Raw genomic sequence first — 21,483 nt, 5'->3', positions numbered from 1 at the left:
GCCCTATCAATTCATAAAGGCTAAAATCATTTAAAAAAAATCTGTTCTTTTCCATTGCAGTTTTGGTATAAAGTTGACTGTATTAACCGACTACAAAGCGGACTTTGTATTAACTAGTATTAAACATCCTAGCAAACAAGTAAAAGCCAATCAAATTCCTCAACGTAACAGCAGTCAAAGGCTGTGAATGATGCATCACAACAGACATTGTGTAAAGCAGCAGCTGAACAGATGTGGTAACAAACAGGGAGGCTTTAAGGCAGTATGTGTTTAGTACATTCTCTTATGTCCTACGTCAAATATTGCAAAATGGGGGAAGGAGGTCATGGTGCAGTTCTTTCAGAAAGGTTTCACTCTTGGGGTTTGGGATTTGGGATTGGCCACAGCATCTGCAAGAAGCTCAGGTCGGAGACATTCGATGGGGCATTGAATGTTCTGAAAGAACAAAGGGAAATATGTTATACAATGAAAACCAGAACTATTTATATGTATAAATTCAAATGTGTACTAGGAACCTTGGCAATGCAGTATTCATTGCACATTTACCAAAAATATAATGGTACATTCCCAGCTTGAAAAACTAAAGATATTTTGTGTGGCCATTTGAGATGTTTGAATGAATTAAGGCAGATACCCACCACCCTGTGGCCGGTGTTTAAGCGGACAGGTTTCAGCAGCTCGGAGCTTATCTCAGCACCAGGCTTTTGTGCAATTCTCACAGCGCCAACCCTAAGAGCAACATGTACACAATGCATTTCATCAGACTCGAGCATTTAAATGTGAACACACCCTCTTTAAAGTCTCATTTCTCTTTGAAGGACTTTTTAAATCTACTTTCTCTAAGTTGTCCATGCATATGGATGTGAATTAAATAGTTCATACCTGCTGTCCTCCATAGCATGTGCTAGTGCAGATTGCCCCCAAGTATTCCTTCTGCCACTGGTTTCCGACCTGGTACATCTTTCCGTCATCATAACATATGGACTCATCTATAACGAAATATAATAAATTTTTATTCCACTGCTTGGAAATGAAGAAACTTGACTATACAGAAGAGAAAGGACTTACGTGGTTCACACTTGAACTCTCCTTTACCATTGCCAAGGCAAGGTCAGCTCATCAAGTGACTATTTTCTGCCCGTCGCTCCCACTTTTCACCAATGCGGTAGTTGTTTCCACTGTCGTGACACCATTCTGTGTAAAAACAGGCATTCAGAGTGCATACGCTCTTGATAGACAGGATTGCCTTCAGGATAAAATCCACCATTTCACCTTCAGGTGTGAAGTTACTCACTGGAAGAGTCACATCTGAAATGTCCACTTCCCAGGCCAAGACATCTGCACCAGAGTTTGAAGCCAGTCTCAGACATACGCTCCCATTCCTCTCCAACATCATGGTAAGTGGCTGTGAAGGTGTCATAACATGAGTCCTTGCTGGATGAAACATCTCCTGGTACAGTTGATTTTACAGGGAACAAAATAAAGAAACATTTAAGGAACAAGCATCATAAGCATGTGCACTTTTAAACTTTCATCAATGTTCATAGATCCTTTCTCGACCTGTGTTTCCAGCTGTGACAATTTCCTCCAAGATCTTGTGTTTGAGGGCTCCTTTCAAGGCCTCCACCATGACATTATAAGAGGCACCAGAGGTGAGACCAATCAGGGTGGCACTTGTGGACGTTCCTGGGACACGCATCTGCAAAACAAGAAAAAGTCAATCTTAAGAGCAAAGGTAAGGAGATAAAAAAAAATTGGTTACTTATACTGTACATCCTTTCTTTACCTGGAACAACTTCTCATCTTGATGGGTAATGGGCTGACAAGACTTGAAAAAGGTGTTAAAAGCAAAGCAGCTGGTAAAGAGGCAGCCAGAGTTGCATCTACAGTTCAGTAAGGCATTGAAAGTCGAGTCAAGTATTTACAGTACTTGCTGACATAACTTTAAAGGGGGGGTGGGTCCAAGTATTTTCTCAAACCAATGTTTTGCAATTAAACAGTGAGGAGGAAGTGCATGATATGATTATACCAACCAGTTGAGAGTCTAAATATCAAAACAAAGATACTTTGCATCACGTTTGGTTTGGATATGGTGTAAGGCTAAGAAAATTCAGTCCACAGAATACACTTCTCCTCAGAGTGAAAATATTGGCAAAAGTGAGATAAAATATTCAGTATGGACCAGCCCTTTAAACACTGATCAAGGATTTGATCATAGTAGTCCACTGAGAGAACACTTTGCTTGAATCAACAAGTGATAAGCTAGCAAGTGTGTCAATTAAGCAACATTGAATGCAATTTTTCCCTTCTTTTTGCATTTCAGTTCATTAAAAAGCTAAGCACTGCAACTAAGAAAAACTATGGCTTACCCAAGTATCTATTTCTAGTAAAAGGCAAGTGAGTGTATTATCAAAGCTTTTATAAAATACAGTGTTGGCTAGTTTAACTAAATGTGTTCCATTCGGCAACAAAGCACAATGGAGTACACCTTATGTATCAATATGTGGATTAATAATTTACATTTATTCATTAAGCAGATTTTTTTATACTTACAAATTAGGGAAATCAATGTTTTCATATGAGCAAACACTTACGAGTTGTGGCTGTGCCAACCAGTGGTGCACTTCTTTGGGTATTCATTAGGGCAATGATCTTAATGATGTATTCGGTGCCTGGTTTCAGACCTGTATTTAAAATATCACAATATGGTCACATTTTGAAATTTGTTTTCTAACATCTATGTATATCACATGTGGGTGTAACGTGATGCAGTCTTACCAGTAATGGTGGCATAGTTCTGGTCAGCGTTAGGACGTGGTATAAGCTCACGAGGCGAACCACCTGATTCTTCATAAGTGATGTAATATCCTGTAATTTGTGTTGGAGGGGCTTGCCAAGTAAATGAGATGGAATTGGGGGTCAGGGAGGTGAACTGAAGGTTGGTAGGAGACTGAACAGCTGGCCAAGCTGTAATGATATAAAGTTCATAAAGGTCATTCTGGTAAATGTCAATCAATTTATTTTGAGACTTCAGGTATTAGCATTAATACAGTGTGTTACTATTCCCACATGGACAAATTTGCTTAGTTGTACCTGTGGTTACAGTCAAGGTGAATGGAGGGCTTCGAGTATTTCCGTTCAGTGTGTACATGTTGACCACATACAAGACACCTGGCTGCAAACCTGAAGTATGAATTAAAATTATTTAATTAAACAGCAATACTCCAAAATATGGTAAAAGAAGTTCTGAAACCATTCTTCATCTATTCTAAACCAATCAGAATGCAACATTAAAAAATTAACCAAGTTAACACTATAGATTTTGGACAGCTCATTGAGCTGACAGTGGTTAACCATCAATGTTGAAATGACTTTAACATTGTACTTGGTTCCTGGGCGCAGACCCTGGAGAACCACACTGTTATCACGACCACTTAGGGCTGGTTGGTACTCTCGTTCTCCCTCCTCTGGACTAGAATACAGAACCCTATAGGAGGTCACTCCTGGAACCCGTGGAACATCCCATGTCACAAGCATGGAGGTGGAGTCCACATCAGAGAAGGTCAGGTCTCTTGGATGCTGCAAATTAGCTAGAGATTTGGAAGGTAAGCGTTAAGGGAGTATGTATAGGGTGTTTTAGCATAGTTGCTAGAGCTCAGCACTATTAAATGAAAGAATGCTGGTTCAAATCCCGCAAGAAACAAGCCATGAACCATTGACCCCTTGAGCAAGACACTTATCTTCGGGTTGTTCCAGTAGACAAGTTAGACCTGAACTAAGATTTCAAATGTTAAAAAGCAGGAAGTGTGGCAAATACAAATGACGTCAAACAGTCCTCCTATATTTACATTCTGCCCACCATTATATGTTTTCCTAAAGCCGCCGTGTGGCGGTGGTACATGTGGGAGGGCCCTTTTCATCGCTGCTTTATTTGAAATAAAATAAAATATAAATATTATGGCGCTTTTCCACTGGATGGTACGGCTCAGTACGGTTCATCTCGGCGCGGCACGGTTCGGCTCGCTTCGCTTCGCTTTTCCACTGCGAAGTTTTTTTTCTTCAAGCAAGTCAAGCAAGTAGTTTTAAAACAGGTGCTACAGCGGTGACTGTTACTGGCTATTTAAATCCAGCGGGTTTGATGTCTCGCAAATACAATGACGCTGGTAGTGACGATTCTGTCTGTCTGACCAATCAGTAAACTACAGTGCTTCCACGTCACATTTTAGTATCGGTACGGTACGCTTGGAACCTCAACAGAAGTGGTACCATTTAAAGCGAGCCATACCATGCAGTGGAAAAGCGCCACAAGTGAGCCGTGCCGAGCCGTACCGTAACATGCAGTGGAAAAGCGCCAAGGCGTGCTGTACCGAACCGAACCGTACCGTACCATGCAGTGGAAAAGCGCCATTAGATGGAAAAGTTAAAAAACTAGCCCTGATGACTAACTGAAATAAATAAGCTAAAGTATTAATGTTACCAATAAAAATTTAAGCTAAACAGAAATATGTAAATTATGTGTACACTAATAAAAAAATAACAAAAGCACATAGCAAAATGAATAAAACAAACTAAAATTAAAAAAGAAAAAAAATAATAATTTATAAATAATTCTAAAATAAAAGCATAATATAACAGTAATAACATAGCAATTTGAGTTAGAGCAGGTTTATTAATCATCATACATCTGTTACTGTACTAGGTACTGGTTTCTCAAAGGATAACATTTTAATTTGCGCACCTCAAGCACATACCCTGGTCATGAAACGCACCTGAGTCACACTGGGGTTGCCCGCGCTTGAGTGTGCCCGAGATCTCCTTGCCGTCTTTGTCCACACACCAGCAGTTCCCTGTGCTGTACCAGCACTGCATGGGCAGATAGTTGCCCTGCGCGTCTCACTGAGGCTGGAAGAATCCGGGTATCACCGGGCGCTCATGCTCCAGTTTACACTTGCTCTTCACTCCAACAGCTGCAGAGACACGCGTGTCACGTGGAGATCTGCTTGAGGGGTGCGTGTGTCTGACCTGTGCATTAGAGACCTGCACTCCCGCGGGACCCAGCGCAACCGAGTGCGGCGCGGGACAATATTTGATGGGTGAATGCGGGTGCGGGCGGCAAGATATTATTGTGTGCGGGTTGCGGGAAAATAAAATTATTTGCGGGAAATATAGAACAAAATAAAATAACTAGAAACAAATAAACCGTTATTTATCTAATGCACAAGCAACAAGTATAACTAAAATAAAAACGATTTACAGGCACAAGGTCGGAAGCTAACTCTCGCGTGGTTCATAGGCGCAGAACAGCCAAGCCTACCACACAGAGGCAAAATGTCTGCACCGCATGACTCAGGTGGATCGTTTAGTGCTACAGATATTAGTTCGTTATTAAAGAAAGGAACATGCAAAACTACAAAACCAAACAAAGGAAAATCTGAGATTTGGAAATGTTTTTCAGTAGTAGCCTATGCGATAGCGATGGAAAGCACCTTCATTTTGCGAGCTGTGACAAATGCAGCAAAATACTCACATACAGCGGGCACAAGTCTGGAACTTCAGGTCTGAAGCGTCATGTGTGCACCGTTTTGAAAGGCCAAACTTCACTGACGTTTACGGCAGTCGAAAGTGTCAAGAAATCCAGGTTTATTATTATTCTAAAATTTATTAGGCTATACTATAATTATTATGGTATATTTTTATTTATTTACATTTCTCACTTTTTTTTGCTGTATTTCCATGTTCTAAATTCATGTTCATCCATTGAATTAAACGCAAATAAAACGAAACATTTGTTTATTTTCCGTTTATTTTTTGAAAATGTATATTCAACAAGGGAGCAAGTGAAAAAATAACAGAGTAGCAGACAGGATATGCAATGTATTTAAAAAAAAAAACTACTTATACGTTTACCCGCGGGATTTTGCGGGCGGGAGCGGGCCGAAACGTGATTGTTGCGGGCGGGATCGGGAGAAAATAACATATTTTTGCGGGAGCAGGAGAAAAATCCGTCCCGCGCAGGTCTCTACTGTGCATCAGTCTAACACCTTGTGACAGAACATGAAGAATTAACAAGAGCTTGTGATACAGTGTATTGAGATTTTTATTTATTGGTTGCATGTGCTTTTAATTTTTTAAAGGGATACTTCAGCTCTGGGAAGATGAATGTGTATTTAATAGTGATCATTTATATAGTAGAAATGTGAAATTATTTTTGAAATTGAAGCATTCTAGAGTGAGAAAAGGCAGAAAATGTATTTTTTACTCATGTGGCTGAAAGACAACAACTCCCAGAATGCACTTGCTTTGCTCCCTAACCACGCCTACCGGTTACAGGCGGCAGTATCCGAAAAAAAATTCCACACATTCTCTAGGCTAATACATACTCTAGTAACAGTAAAGGTTTATAAAAAGAACCACAACCAATGTGAGTTATAACTTTTAATTAAAAATATAAAGAATATTAACACTTTTACACTCAAAGCTCTTCCAGAGCTTCAGCTGTTTCCTTATTCACAATATTGCCCGTCAGGAGGCTGGATATGTCCGTCTTATATCCTGGACAACACAGGTGGACAAAACAAGACGATTGCCTTTACTATGTCCCTCGCCTTGCAGGACCCATTCCATAAAGTGACGGTAGGCTGTTAGGCGTCGGCGATATTTTCTACAAAACAGTAACGTTAAGCACAACGTTAGCAATGCGAACTATTTGCACATACAGTATGCTAGCATAGTAAATATAACAACAACAGCTCAGCTGACTACGCGTGAAGAACATTGTGATAATGCCGAGAGTCCAAACTCCAAAAGTCCAAACTCTGTTCATTACGTCTTAGTAAAAAAAAGAAAAACAAACCAAATACTCACTTTACACTAAGCCGTCCATTTGTCCCTGCGGGCTTTGGCTGGCGTTTCCAATTTCGTCCAGAAGAAAATGACATCACTGAAATTCGCGACAGCAATAGGACTCTCTATCTGTTTCCATAGGCGCACAGCGAGAGCACTGACACCACCAGTCCGCCCCAGCTGGAGTCTGGCCGGGCTCGAGTCAGGTCTTGCTCCCCTGCTGCAGCAGCTGCTACGGCCGCCTCTTGTTCCTCCATCTCCCGAAACTGTTCGTCGCTGTATTGCGGCTCGTACAGGTAGCCGCGAGCATCAGATTCGCGCAACAGATCTTCGAAATCCCCTTCTGCTATTTCAACTTCAAAACTCCTAAATGATTAGACTACTATACAAACTTTCTACACAGAGCAAGAGCCTGTTAGCTTAGCTTCAACAGAAAGATGGCTGACACTATCTTTACTTTCTGTGAGTGAGATCCCGCCCCATATGGGCTTGGTGAAAACATGCGGAACTAGCTACTAGTACTGGCTGTAGTTTTAAGCCTCTGGCCCAAAAATCCTCCGATGACGCAAAATGATGATTTTTGCGTCATCGGAGGATTTTTCCCAGACTAAAAATACATAAATCTCTCATATCAGGGGGATATGAGGGGGGGAAGCACGGTAATTCAAAAATACTACTGGTTTTCTACTGATGCAAAGCTTAATGCTAAATCCTGAAGTATCCCTTTAAATATTTGAATATATTTAGGGCCCGAGCATCGATGGTGAGAGGACCCTATTGGATCTGCTCTGTTAATTCTTCTTCTTCAAATTTAATCGCTTTTTGGGGGGCCTAAACATGCTCGAAAACTCATTGAACTTTGCACACGCTTCAGAAGTGGTGAAAATGTACGTGTGATATGGGTTTCTGAATTGGGTGGGGCAAAATGGCTCAAAAGTATTGCTCCGGCTACATTTCACGAACAGCTATGAAAATCGGTACATACATGTAATGACCCAATACCTACAAAAAAGTCTCTTGGAGCGTAGCCCTAAACACAACAGGAAGTCAGCTATTTTGAACTTCCTCTCAGATTTTGTGCAGTTTTTCCATTTCCAGAAGTTGTACTTTAAACACTGATCAAGGTTTTTGATCATAGAAGTCCACTGAGAGAAAATTTCGCTTGAATCAACAGTGATAAGCTAGCAAGTGTGTCAATTAAGCAACATTAAATGCAATTTTTCCTTCATTTTGAATTTCAGTTCTAAATGCATTTCACCATTAAAGGGCCCCTATTAGGATATTTTAAAGTTTCCTAATGTTGTTTTGGAGTTTCCTACAACAGGTTTACATGCATCAAACGTCAAAAAACTGTTCCGTGTGCATCAGGCGATTCATGCCCAGTGGAACCCACTACGTGAACTCTGTTGTCAGGCTCAGGCACATCCAGCTAGTCTGGGCCGCTATGGTGAGGCAGGCTAGGCAGATCAGAAGTCAGCTCTGGGTGGGGAAAAGGTGTTAAAGGGTTAGTTCACCCAAAAATGAAAATGATGTCATTAATGACTCACCCTCATGTCGCTCCAAGCCCGTAAGACCTCCGTTCATCTTAAGAACACAGTTTAAGATATTTTAGATTCAGTCCGAGAGCTTTTTGTCCCTCCATTGAAAATGTATGAACGGTATACTGTCCTTGTCCAGAAAGGAAATAAAGACATCATCAAAGTAGTCCATGTGACATCAGTGGGTTAGTTAGAATGTTATGAAGCATCGGAAATACATTTTGGTCCAAAAATAACCAAAACTACGACTTTATTCAGCATTGTATTGTCTTCCGGTTCTGTTGTGGATCCGCGTTCAGTGACGCTGCTGACGTGTGTCTGGTGCGCCCGAGCTTCGTTTACAGTCTGAGGGAGACGCACGCTGGAAACAAAACAATCTTCACAAACATGTCTAAGGATTTCCACACAGAGGAAGACTTGCATTTTTTTGCCCAGCCATATTTATTTGAACCTGAATACACGGACGCACCAGATACACGTCAGCAGCGTCTTACGTCATCAGCGTCACTGCGGACTCGTGAACGCGGATCCCCAACAGAACCGGAAGACAATACAATGCTGAATAAAGTCGTAGTTTTTGTTATTTTTGGACAAAATGTATTTCCGATGCTTCAAAACATTCTAATTAACCCACTGATGTCACATGGACTACTTTGATGATGTCTTTATTTCCTTTCTGGACAAGGACAGTATACCGTTAATACATTTTCAATGGAGGGACAAAAAGCTCTCGGACTGAATCTAAAATATCTTAAACTGTGTTCTGAAGATGAACGGAGGTCTTACGGGCTTGGAGCGACATGAGGGTGAGTCATTAATGACATCATTTTCATTTTTGGGTGAACTAACCCTTTAAAAGCAAAGCAGCTGGTAAAGAGGCAGCCAGAGTTGCATCTACAGTTCAGTAAAGGCATTGAAAGTCGAGTCAAGTAATGACAGCACTTGCTGACATAACTTTAAAGGGGGGGTATTTTCTCAAACCAATGTTTTGCAATTAAACAGTGAGGAGGAAGTGCATGATATGATTATACCAAGCAGTTGAGAGTCTAAATATCAAAACAAAGATACTTTGCCTCATGTTTGATTTGGATATGGTGTAAGGTGTTATGGAAAAATGTATCTTTTCTTTGTATTTTATTTTCAATGATTTGATTTTTGAATGCCATGCGTTCTTTGACTGTATTTTGGGTTTCTTTTGTGATGTTGATACAGCCGCAGGGTGTGTGAGTGTGGGTCTTCAGAGGTGAGAGGATTCCCGGGTCAAGGGGGGTCCCTTTTATTCCTTGTGTTTGGGGGGCTGTAAAAGGTAGCTTTGAGGAAAGGAACATTATAAAACTGCCAGCCAAGCACCTCTGAAATGGCTCACTCTGCCTGTAGCCGGTCTATGGGTAGACTGGGAACATTCTTGCAAGAATAAATATATTTTAAGGACAATTTGAATCCTGATTTCTCTTATGCTGTGATGCTGTTTGTTTAATAATTGTTTTTGCCACAACAATTTGGTGTCAGAAGTCGGATTCCTTGAGGTTTTCTTCTGGTCCTGACAGAGGATTTGACAAACTGATCATCTCAAAGCACAGGCTTTGATCTTACCTCGCCAAATTGAGAGAGAAGAGCCAAAACTGCTATCAGGGCTAGGAGGAACCCACTGGAATCAGAAAGAACTCGGTGGCAGTGAAAGCATCTCGGGTAAGAGACAGTAATTTTTTTTTTTTTTGTGCAATGTAGTTTGATATAACTGTAAATGAACCATAGTTGCTGGAATTATCTCTTTGGTCGGGCAGAAAAGGTTTTCGAGGGGGAAATTGAGGTAGTGACGGGCATTCCGGCTCTTTTTCTTGAGCCGGCTCGTTTGAATCGGCTCACTGAAAAGAGCCGGCTCTTAGATCCGGTAATTGTAACCTAAGAAAGTCTCGTTAAGTAGACGGAAGAGCCTTAACCTGATTAATCACGTGAACCAGCACTAACGACCCGTCACTACAAGTCAATTTTATGCCGAAAACTAGCTCGTTAAGCGGACGAAAGAGTCGCAGTGGACGAAAGAACCATGATTGAATTATTGGTGCACTCAAAATCTTTAATTGTAACCTGAGAAAGTCTCGTAAAAGTGGACAGAAGAGCCACAGTGGACGGGAGAAACACACCTGATTTAATTAGGTAAACCAGAATCAATCGGGCGCTGGAAAGCGCTCACGGAAAGATTCTGAAATGCAATTTGCTGTAGAGCGCGCTTTGAAACAATATGCATTGTGAAAAGCACTATACAAACAAATTGAATTGAATTGAATTGAATTTTGAGTAAACCGTAATTACAGAGCATATTTGCTAACGTTGCCGGAACGAGATGACAGAATCGGGTCTGTTGAAGACGTTCGACAGATTATTAGGCGCGCGCGTCGAGGGAAAATCCAGGAGAGATACAGTTCAGCCAGTATGGGATCATCTTATAGTAGGCCTAAGCAAGATCATTTTTACACACCAGTTTTCGGTCAAATGAAAAAGAATTACGGACATAAATGTATGTTGGACATAGGAAAAGTTGATCAAATATCATGATTTTCCTGAAGAAGGGACACCTAGCAAAATAAGACTGAATGTTGTGAAAAAAAAGTCAGTTAAAGAAAAGCAGTGAAAAGCAACAGAGTTGTCGCGGTAGTTTTCGTCATGTGTGTAAAGAATGTGAGGAGACAGATTGTTGGCTTGAGGAAGCAGATAGGAGGGAACGAAAACAAATGCAGAAAGAATAAGTATGTAGAACTGAATATGAAGAAAGAATTAGCATGTAGAACTGAATATGAAGAAAGAATAAGCATGTAGAACTGAAAGTGAAGAAAGAAAAGCATGTAGAACTGAATATAAAGAAAGAATGAGAATGTAGAACTGAAAGCGAAGAAAGAATTAGCATGTAGGACTGAATATGAACAAAGAATTGGCATGTAGAACTGAGGATGTAGAAAGAAATATAGTAGAAGAAAGTATTTTATGAAAATAAAATTTCTGATAAAATTTCTGGAACTATTTATGATAAGCCTGTTAAGTCAAATTAAGTTGAAATGGTATGAAAAGATTCAGATAAAAATAATAATGCATTGAGTATGAGTAACAGGAATTAATGTGATATGAAGATAAGGAATGTTTCATTAAGCAAAATGGGGAACAATTCTATATTTTAATGATAAAATAATGATTGAAATGATGATTTGAATGTGCCTTATTGTATGAATGTTATGAAAACAAGGGTATTGAAGAATAGATTGCCATATTTTTATAACAAGAGTTGAAGGTGCGAGCGGCTATGATAGCTGTCTGTGTAATGTAGGGACTGAGACGAGTAATATAATCTTGTGGCTTCTGTGGAACAGTAGAGATAAGCGGGACTGAGGAATAATGATAATATTAAGTTGAATCTGCAGACTAACCATTTGATAGAAGAATAAGCTTTCAAACCAGTGTTAATTAAATTGATGACATGCTAAATTTCTTTATACTGTATGAAGAGTAACTGAACAGTCATGATAGTCAGACAGAAAAGAGCAAATGCTGTAAACAGCTCAGCTCTGAAACCCTCACTTTAAAGAGATTTGCAGATGATGTTTAGTTTTAGTTTGATAACCATTGTGTTTTTGAACCTAAAGGGTCTATAGTGGGGGTAGTGAAAAGATGGATAAAATATCAACCTTCATTTATTATAAAAGGAATTGGAAATTATAGTTTTATAAAAATAAAAACGAATGCATATATCCTGGTATTTATGATTGTAGACGATGTCTGTATCTAGTAACTGAGGAGGGACTGAAGGTCCAGCTATACTGGAAGTATGGAACAGTGATTGTTCTGGAATTAGTGTTGATGATAATACAAAATTAGTAAGATGTAAAGACAGCTATGTCTAAAGATTGTGGAAAATCAATAATGAACAATGTCGGATATGATGTTGATATTAAGTCATTGAAGGAAAAAAAGATATTGTCTGTTTTATAAAGGAAAATATGCGTCTGGGATCATTTCCCTGGATAAGTGTGACCAAAAGTTAATCAAAAGACTTTGTGAAACCCGCTTAGAATATGTTGAATGATTTTCCGTGCAGTTTATGAAAATTAATGTGATGCCAATGGTAATGGTAATGATGAGGATTATGATTTGGCTATTGTGATTGAATCCACCACTGGTGGATGGTCAAAGGAAGGAAGAGAACTGCTTATCAGTGGCTCTGTTTACATTCCTGAATGGGACACACTGCTTGGGGCGTTAGTATAGTAAGTTGGAGCCGTTTGCAAACTTACAGTGACCAAACCATGGGCAGGGTCTCTGTGGTTGTGGCTGACACGCGAACCAAACAGATGAAAGAGAGTGTTTTGATTGTGGTCAGCAGGGCCATTTAACACGTAGCTGTGGATGCCCACCAAGAAAGTGTTTTGAAAATAAGGTCATAAGATTGAAGACTTAAGGAATTCTTTTTTTAAAAAGGAAAAAACTATAAAAGGTACCGTTTAATGTAAAAATGACAGATAAGACTAGATGAGTTTGAAAATATTTGTAAGAGTACTGGTAACTAAAACGCTTAAAAAAAGGTTTTAGATGATCCTAATTGAAGATTCGGTAAACTCCTAGAAGAGAAAACATGGAAGTCAGATATTAAACTATGGTAATTGAGAACCTGACAACTAAAATTTAGATGAAATTTGAAACATTATTATTTTTTATAAAAAATTACTAAGTTAAGCAAAAGCAGTGTTACAGGATTAACAGTTGCTAAATGTAAAATGCGTAAAAAATGGCATTTGAATAAACAAAAGCTTGTTAGTGTTGACCATGAGAGAACTAGAAGCTGATGTGTTGATTTTAGAAGATAAGCTTGTGATTTGGTTGAAACAATTGGCTTATCTGAATCTGGTGTGTGCTGTGGCTGAAGCTGCCATGTGACAGACTCAATCTGAGTGGAAATTTGTAATGTCTAAATTCCCTGTATTGGCAAGAGAAAACTATAACAAATTATGCTTGTATTGAAAATACATGTAATTTATGGAAAAGATGCCTTAAGCTGGACTAGAGTTAAAAGATGGTAGATACAGCCTGAAGTTAGAAGTTTATGAAGGTGCAAAGGTACCAGTCCTGAATGCCTAAACAGTCTCTCTCTCTCTCTCTCTCTCTCATTCAAAGCTAAGAGCTGTTATCTGAGCCTGTGTCATACGCGATAATAAGCTATTTATAGCAAAGCACAGTGTTTCAGTTGAAAACCATCGATATGGAAATGCAAAAAGAAATCATGTTAGAGGCAGTTCAGATTTGATCAATTCAGAGGACAATTTGTGAATGCTTTAGGAGCAAAACTGAATGATTTTAAAGAAGTTTTTAAAATAATAATACGGAACTTGAATGATAGAAGATATATTGACAAGTTTATTTTAGGTTTAATGGATTTAAGTGATTAAATACTGTTGTTGTTGTTTTAGGACACTCCTACTGACTGTGATGGTTCTTGAATGTCTTCTCACCCACACTCAAGAAATAAGTTTGTATATCATATTGATATTGTATATCAAAGAGTCTCTTTGATAATTCTGCCCAATTGGATGGAGCTGTAACCAGTGTGCATGAGGTGTCGACCCAGAGACGGGTACGATCCTCCGATGGCCATAGGAGGAAAACCTAAGACAGGGCGGCATCGCCACTGGGCACCTGCCCACCAGGAAAGGGAGGTGAAATCGGTGCGAAGGGAGTGGATGTAGGATTCATAGAGATGAAGGAAGTGAAGTTATATTGTTTCTTCACCATTTGGGTTGATAACATCCTGAGCAATTGTAGAATGGGACCGGGTGTGGGACACAGAGAACCTTTTCAGACAATGGGGTGTCTAAACTTCATTAACATACAGACCACAGCTGCAGTAATAAAACTTGTTATGATGTTAGTTGCCTTAAGGGCAAGGAAAATGCAGAGATGTCAGTGTATCGGGCATGACAAGGGACCATTATAGGACATGGTGGTGTCTAAAAGTCTGAATAACAATGCTCAAAGTTTAGTGTAAGGAATTTACATTCTGTCTAAATTACAGTCTTAGGAGGCTGATTGAAAATATTATTTGTTTATAAGGAGAGAGAGAGATACTGTCTGAGTGAAGGAAGGGGGATGGTACTCTGTTTTTCTGTTATCAGTCAGCCACGGCAAACTGAAGCAAAGTAATGATAATGAACCAAAGCAACACAGCTGACTTTTCTAAAATCAAATGAATAATAAACAGACATGCTTTTGAAACTGATTAAGAGGCCAGAAAAAACATTAGATACAAGATACAGGAAAAATGTAAGATTAAAATGTCTTTTTAGAGAAAAGATATGAATAAGAAAAATGAGCGGTTCATAGTCAGGGATGAGTGTGAGTGTTAATTCATGTTTTGTACAGAATGTGTTAGTTTAAGACAACTATTCTGTCTGAATAGTGTGTATAAATGTGTCAATTACCTCTGGAAAGAGTGTTTTAGCATTATAGATGGGTTAAGACAAATGACAAATTCGAAAGTAAGCTGAGAAATTTGAGTCAATCTGATAAGAAGGCAACACAGAACATAGGACGAGCTTTAAGTTGATTGATCATCGAGCTCTGTCTGTTAATTATTGTTTTGGTCATTTATGATGTGCAGTAGATTTGAATTACCTTCTGGACAGGTTTAAGTATTGATGTGTAAATTAGAATTGGGAATTTGTAGATAGCCGTCAGTCATATGTTGAGAAAATGTTATAGATTTGACAGCAACAAACACGTAGGCTAAGTATACAGTATATCAGATTATCCAGAGAGCCCATAACAGTTATGTATTGTAAAAAGGGGGAGATTTTTGTTCGACTGACGTTGACGAAGTGTGCACACCACAACCTGAGTTGACCAATTGATGACCTGGAGTATGTTTCTAGATGACTGAATTGCGAGACCAACAACAGGCCTGAAAAGCAGGATACGCTGTGAGACCTGGGGGCATTGCCTTAAAACAATTTGATAAGAAGATAAAGTAATATTTTTGTTTCAGAGGCAGAGAAAGATGTCTAAAGGAAATTTGGCTGAAGGACAACGTTTGGGTTAGCAAACTTTATCCAAACAAATGTTACCAAATAAATATGAACAAATATTGCAGTTTTTCCTGTTGCTCAAACAGTATTGGCATTTGTAACGCCAAGGTCATGGGTTTCGATTTCCGAGGGAAAGCAAGAACTGATAAGAAAGTATGTGTACCTGGAAATGTAAGTCGCTTTGGATGAAAGCGTCTGATAAATGTAACAGAATCTTATTATGTTTGATTGATGCACGAGATGTGTCGTGCATCAAGAGGAGGATGATAATAGTTGCCAAATATGGTTTACTAAGGGGTTCACATTTGATGAAAGCCATCGCACAGGTGGGAAGATAAATTCTGGAAGGACACTGGGTTTAATTGGGTAAAAGCCCTGCAAGAAGCCATTCTTCCCCCACTCAAAATTGCTGTCTGTAAGTATGCTAATAACAAGAATTGTTTCGACAGGAAACGCCAGGGCAGATGCGGCAGGACAGGAGTGAACGGGCAGGGCAGACTGTGCCCAGTGAAAACAATGGCTATGGATGAATTTTGACTAGTAATCCTGGCCTGGGTTAATACTGTGGCAGGAAGGTGCCACACCTTGCGACGCGCTAACTTAAAAGTTTCATTTTGCTGGACGTCAGGATGGATTGAACCAAACAGAACTGATTCTGTATTGTGTTGTTAATATGAGTAAAATGGGTTGAGTGTTTTTCAGGGGAGAACCACCCTGAGTGCTATTCAATGAGCAATAAATTATCCGGTGATGTGTTTCAGGCTGAAAATTCCACAGGTCACACCAAAAAAAAAAAAGGACGACAAGACAAGCGGTCACTAACAAAATCACTTAAGGTCTCCATTCGCAGGTGACAGCAGACAGTAAATGACTCATTCCAGTGGGGGTGCGATCGTGATCTAAGGGAAAATCTTGTATGGATTTGAAAATTATTGGAGAGTGTTAAACCTAGGTCCAAGCATCTCACCTTAGACTACACCGACAAGCTTCAAACCATCCAATAGAGCATAAAGTTAGGAATAAAAGGTTAGTGCTAGTAACAGCCTTCCTCGCTAATGATGGAAAGACCATTGCTACGGTGCGCAAAATGTGAAAATGGCGAAAATGGAATGTCTGTGGGACGAACGAGATAATCATCACACCTGGAGGAAGATGAGGACAGACTGATGTTTAAGTTTAGCAGAAGAATCTGTTTCTGTGACGATTTTTATTTGATTGAGTCAAACTAGGGCTTAGTATTGATATAGATCTAATGATTTGATTGGTTCAAATGTTTTCAGGGAAAGTAGAAAAATCTATTTAATTGTGGTGAAGTACGGTAATAAAAAAATAAAAAGATGGTCCGTAATGGAAATATAAGAGATAATTTTGAACAACTACATTGGTTAGAAGATTGAATAAGATCATAAAACTTTTCTGGAAAGATTTTATTAAATAGGGCTTTAAATAGAGCTTACTAAATAAAACCATTGCCTGATTGGATTAAAAAATTAACAAAATATGGTTAGGAAAAAAATCAAGGTGTTTTATCACACAAATGTGATGATTATGAGAGCGACGAGAGTGTTGACATTTACACAGAAATGTGATAGGTTTGATATGAGGGATTTTTTATTTTATGTTTATATATATATATATTTTTTATTGTTCTTTTTCGTTATTATTACTATGCTTTAAACTATGTCTAAGATGACTGAGGGTCTGTTTTTATGTCGGAAATGCGGTAACAGTGTTTATCCATTTAGCCCGGTTTCAGATAAAATATTTACCTATTTGCTACAAACTTTTTACTTTTAAAATTTGTATTACTTTCAAAATATTCTTTCCAAAATTCAAGTAGAGTGATCAGGTATTCGAAAATCAGACATGAAGAATATAACTGTGATGTAAAGACTTGAAATGATTGTAACCATTTATGAGTTTTGACATTGAGTGGTGTTTTCGGTATTATAATCATGCATGAGTTTGATTATAGAATTAGAAACAAGCGAGTTATTAAATTGTTATAATCAAACCTATAGTTAATTAAACCAAATCGCTTATCAGAGAATGATAAAGAGGAGGAATTGTTATGGAAAAATGTATCTTTTCTTTGTATTTTATTTTCAATTATTTGATTTTTGAATGCCATGCGTTCTTTGACTGTATTTTGGGTTTCTTTTGTGATGTTGATACAGCCGCAGGGTGTGTGAGTGTGGGTCTTCAGAGGTGAGAGGATTCCCGGGTCAAGGGGGGTCCCTTTTATTCCTTGTGTTTGGGGGGCTGTAAAAGGTAGCTTTGAGGAAACATAAAACTGCCAGCCAAGCACCTCTGAAATGGCTCACTCTGCCTGTAGCCGGTCTATGGGTAGACTGGGAACATTCTTGCAAGAATAAATATATTTTAAGGACAATTTGAATCCTGATGTCTCTTATGCTGTGATGCTGTTTGTTTAATAATTGTTTTTGCCACAACAATATTGGCGAAAGTGACATAAAATATTAAGTATGGACCAGCCCTTTAACAAACTCCTCCAACAGTTTTGATCTGATCCTCTTCAAATTTGGTGAGTAATCTTAAGGCCTTTGCAACGTTAAATTGTGAAGATCTTGAGTTGTCGTCGAAGGATGTGCCCTTGGCAGCCTGACAAATGTAGAAGTGCATACCAAATTTCAGCCACTGGGTGAAATATGCATCATCATATAAGTTCTATATTAATGTTGCTTGCAGTTCCGATGTTGCTAGGCAACCACAGACAGCCTGCAGAAATTCAGGCATACAATGTCCAATCTGCCCCAAACTTCACATGTTTGATAAGAGTCCTGTCCTGAACACATGACCATGCTCATATTCGGTTATGGGAATAGCTCCACCTGCTGGTAGCAGAAAGTGTGGCAAATGCAAATAACTTTAACATAGTCCGTCTATATTAACGTACTGCCCACGTGCTGTTTTCCTAAAGCTGCCGGGTGGTGGTGGCACGGGTGCGAAATTTACATCTGATATGGGTTTCAGAATTGTGTGGGGCAAAAAGTGGGACAAACTAATATTTCAAATAATAGCCCCGGCGCTATGTTTCACGTATGTGAACGGAATTCGGTACATACATGTAATGACCCAATACCTGCCCTAAACACAACGGGAAGTCTGCCATTTTTAATTTCCTCGCCGATTTTTGAGCAGTTTTTGCCAATTTCAGGCTTCGTACTTTAACAATCTCCTCCTGCAGTTTTGATATGATCCTTTTCAAATTTGTCCTGTCCTGTCCTGAACACATGACCATGGTCATATTCGGTTATAGTAATAGCGCCACCTGCTGGTAGCAGGAAGTATCATGTCATTGATAAGAGTCCTGTCCTGAACGCGTGATTTTTTTTCCCAAACCACTTCAGCGGAAATCCCGCCCTGCAGCCGATTCTAAAGTTTTCATTGGTCATGTCAATCACTGTACTGATTGCCTACACCAAACACTGATCCCTAAACCTACCCGTCACTGTAACCTAAACCAATGAAATCGGCTGCAGGGCGGGATTTCCGCTGAAGTGGTTTGGGAAAAAAAATCACGCGTCCTGAACGCATCTACATGACAATATTCAGTAAGTCATAGCGCCGCCACCTGCTGGCAACAGGAAGTGACATGCTTTACACTGTAATTCACTCCCAGAAACATTAAAATATGCCATGAAGTACCAAAGATGCTAGAAACATGTTAAATCATGCAACACTTGGCTACGTGCTAATGTATGCGATTAACGCCACGAAACAGGAAGTTGTTGTAACTCAGGCATACGATTGCCCAATCTGCACCAAACTTCACATGTTTGATAAGCGTTTTGTCCTAAACACATCTACATTACAATATTCAGTTATAGTAATAGCGCAACCTGCTGGTAGCAGGAATTCCTGCCACACTTAAGTGTGGCAAATACAAATGACTTCAAACATAGTCCACCTATATTTACATTCTGCCCACCATTCTATGTTTTCCTAAAGCCGCCATGTGGCGGTGGCACAGGTGGGAGGGCCCTTTTCATGGCTGCTTTATTTGAAATAAAATAAAATATAGATATTACATGGAAAAGTTAAAAAAACTTAAATGACCATTAGAAATGATGCCCTGATGACTAACTAAAATAAAGCTAAAGTATTAATATTACCAATAAAAATTTAAGCTAAACAGATATATGTAAATGATGTGTACACTAATAAAACATAACAAAAGCACATAGCAAAATGAATAAAACAAACTAAAATTAAAAAAGAAAAAAATATAATAATTTATAAATAATTCTACAATAAAAGCATAATATAACATAGTCATAACATAGCAATTTGAGTGAGAGCAGGTTTATTCTTCATCGTACATCTTTTACCTTACTAGGTACTGGTTTCTCAAAGGATAACATTTTAATTTGCGCACCTAAAGCACATGTATACCCTGGTTATGAAACACACCTGAGTCACACTGGGGTAGCCCACGCGTGAGTGTGCCCGGGATCTCCTTGCCATCTTTGTCCACACACCAGCAGTACCCGGTGCTGTACCAGCACTGCATGGGCAGATAGTTGCCCTGCGCGTCACACTGAGGCTGGAAGAACCCGGGTCTCAACAGGCGCTCATGCTCCAGTTTACACTTGCTCTTCACTCCAACAGCTGCAGAGACACACGCGTGTCACATGGAGATCTGCGTGAGGTTATTAATATTACCAATAAAAATAAATTAAAGCTTAACAGAAATATGTAAATTATGTGTACACTAATAAAAAATGTAAAAAGCACATAACAAATATATGTGTTCATTTTGTTAAAATTTTGTTCATAACAAAAAGAATAGAACAAAATAAAATAAAAAAAATACAATAAAATATAATATATAAATAATTCTACAATAAACGCATAATATAAGATAGTCATAACATAGCAATTTGAGTGAGAGCAGGTTTATTCTTCATCGTACATCATTTACTGTACTTGGTACTGGTTTCTCAAAGGATAACATTTTAATTTGCGCACCTAAAGCACATGTATACCCTCGTCATGAAATTCACCTGAGTCACACTGGGGTTGCCCACGCGTGTGTGTGCCCGGGATCTCCTTGCCGTCTTTGTCCACACACCAGCAGTTCCCGGTGTCATGTTAGGCAGAAACACAGGAAGCAATCGCGAGTATAATACAATATTTATTTGAAGCACAAAACACACAAGTCCAGGGTGCAGTGAGCCAGGTGGAGATAGGTGACGCAGGGACTTCGATGGTCAATACTGGTGACGTGCAGACAAACGGTGAGACGATCCAAATCCACATGGAAGACGACGAACAGGAAACACCAGGCAGGAACACGAACCAGAAGACAGGGCAACATCAAACAACGATCTGACAAAAGTGAGAGAACAGCGGTGAGTTTAAGAAGCGTGGTGAGATGAACTGCAGCTGGTGATTGTAATGATGAACAGCTGGAGTGGATCAGGTAATGACATACAGACACGCCCCTTGCACACGTGCACTCATACAACAACATAAACACAAGACTAGAAGGAACCAGCGAATACATCTACCGTGACACCCGGTGGCGATATTTTTTTTCACAGGATGGTAGGGGAAGACTCATGAATATTCATTAGGGAACTCATGCCTGATTGGTCTTAACCCCAGTGACTGGTAGGTTTAGGGGCGGGGTTAGGGGTAGGTCATCAGACCCCCAGTGACGGGTAGGTTTAGGGGCGGGGTTAGGGTGTAGGTCATCAGACCAATCAGACATGAGTTCCCTAATGAATATTCATGAGTCTTCCCCTACCATCCTGTGAAAAAAAATATCGCCACCCGGTGCTGGCCCAGCACTGCATGGGCAGATAGTTGCCCTGCGCGTCACACTGAGGCTGGAAGGATCCGTGTATCACCGGGAGCTCATGCTCCAGCTTACACTTGCTCTCCACTTCAACAGCTGCAGAGACACGCGTGTCACATGGAGATCTGCGTGAGGTTATTAATATTACCAATAAAAATAAATTAAAGCTAAACAGAAATATGTAAATTGTGTACACTAATAAAAATGTAAAAAG

The 21,483-nt window shown here is 39.4% G+C and overlaps 1 pseudogene across 1 annotated transcript in view; it reads right to left on the bottom strand.

The window, feature by feature from the left end:
- Nucleotides 1–34: 34 nt before the first annotated feature.
- The window catches only part of LOC143713996 (fibronectin-like), a 45,817-nt pseudogene continuing 24,368 nt past the window's right edge, over nucleotides 35–21,483 (bottom strand). Inside the window, exons 21-34 of the transcript XR_013195373.1 lie at nucleotides 21,282–21,365; nucleotides 19,880–20,077; nucleotides 4,924–4,967; nucleotides 4,770–4,863; nucleotides 3,345–3,590; nucleotides 3,094–3,183; nucleotides 2,779–2,967; nucleotides 2,595–2,684; nucleotides 1,561–1,716; nucleotides 1,295–1,450; nucleotides 1,069–1,194; nucleotides 883–989; nucleotides 639–729; nucleotides 35–435 (exon numbers count right to left, since the gene is read on the bottom strand). The product of XR_013195373.1 is annotated as a fibronectin-like (transcript). The remainder of the gene's footprint in view (nucleotides 436–638; nucleotides 730–882; nucleotides 990–1,068; nucleotides 1,195–1,294; nucleotides 1,451–1,560; nucleotides 1,717–2,594; nucleotides 2,685–2,778; nucleotides 2,968–3,093; nucleotides 3,184–3,344; nucleotides 3,591–4,769; nucleotides 4,864–4,923; nucleotides 4,968–19,879; nucleotides 20,078–21,281; nucleotides 21,366–21,483) is intronic.

The sequence above is a fragment of the Siphateles boraxobius genome, unplaced genomic scaffold (genome assembly GCF_051911475.1).
Source record: "Siphateles boraxobius isolate OS27281-9 unplaced genomic scaffold, OSU_SipBor_1 53, whole genome shotgun sequence".
Lineage (NCBI taxonomy): Eukaryota > Metazoa > Chordata > Actinopteri > Cypriniformes > Leuciscidae > Siphateles > Siphateles boraxobius.
The sequence above is the reverse complement of the archived record's forward strand: the minus strand, read 5'-3'. Positions and strand labels throughout refer to the sequence as shown.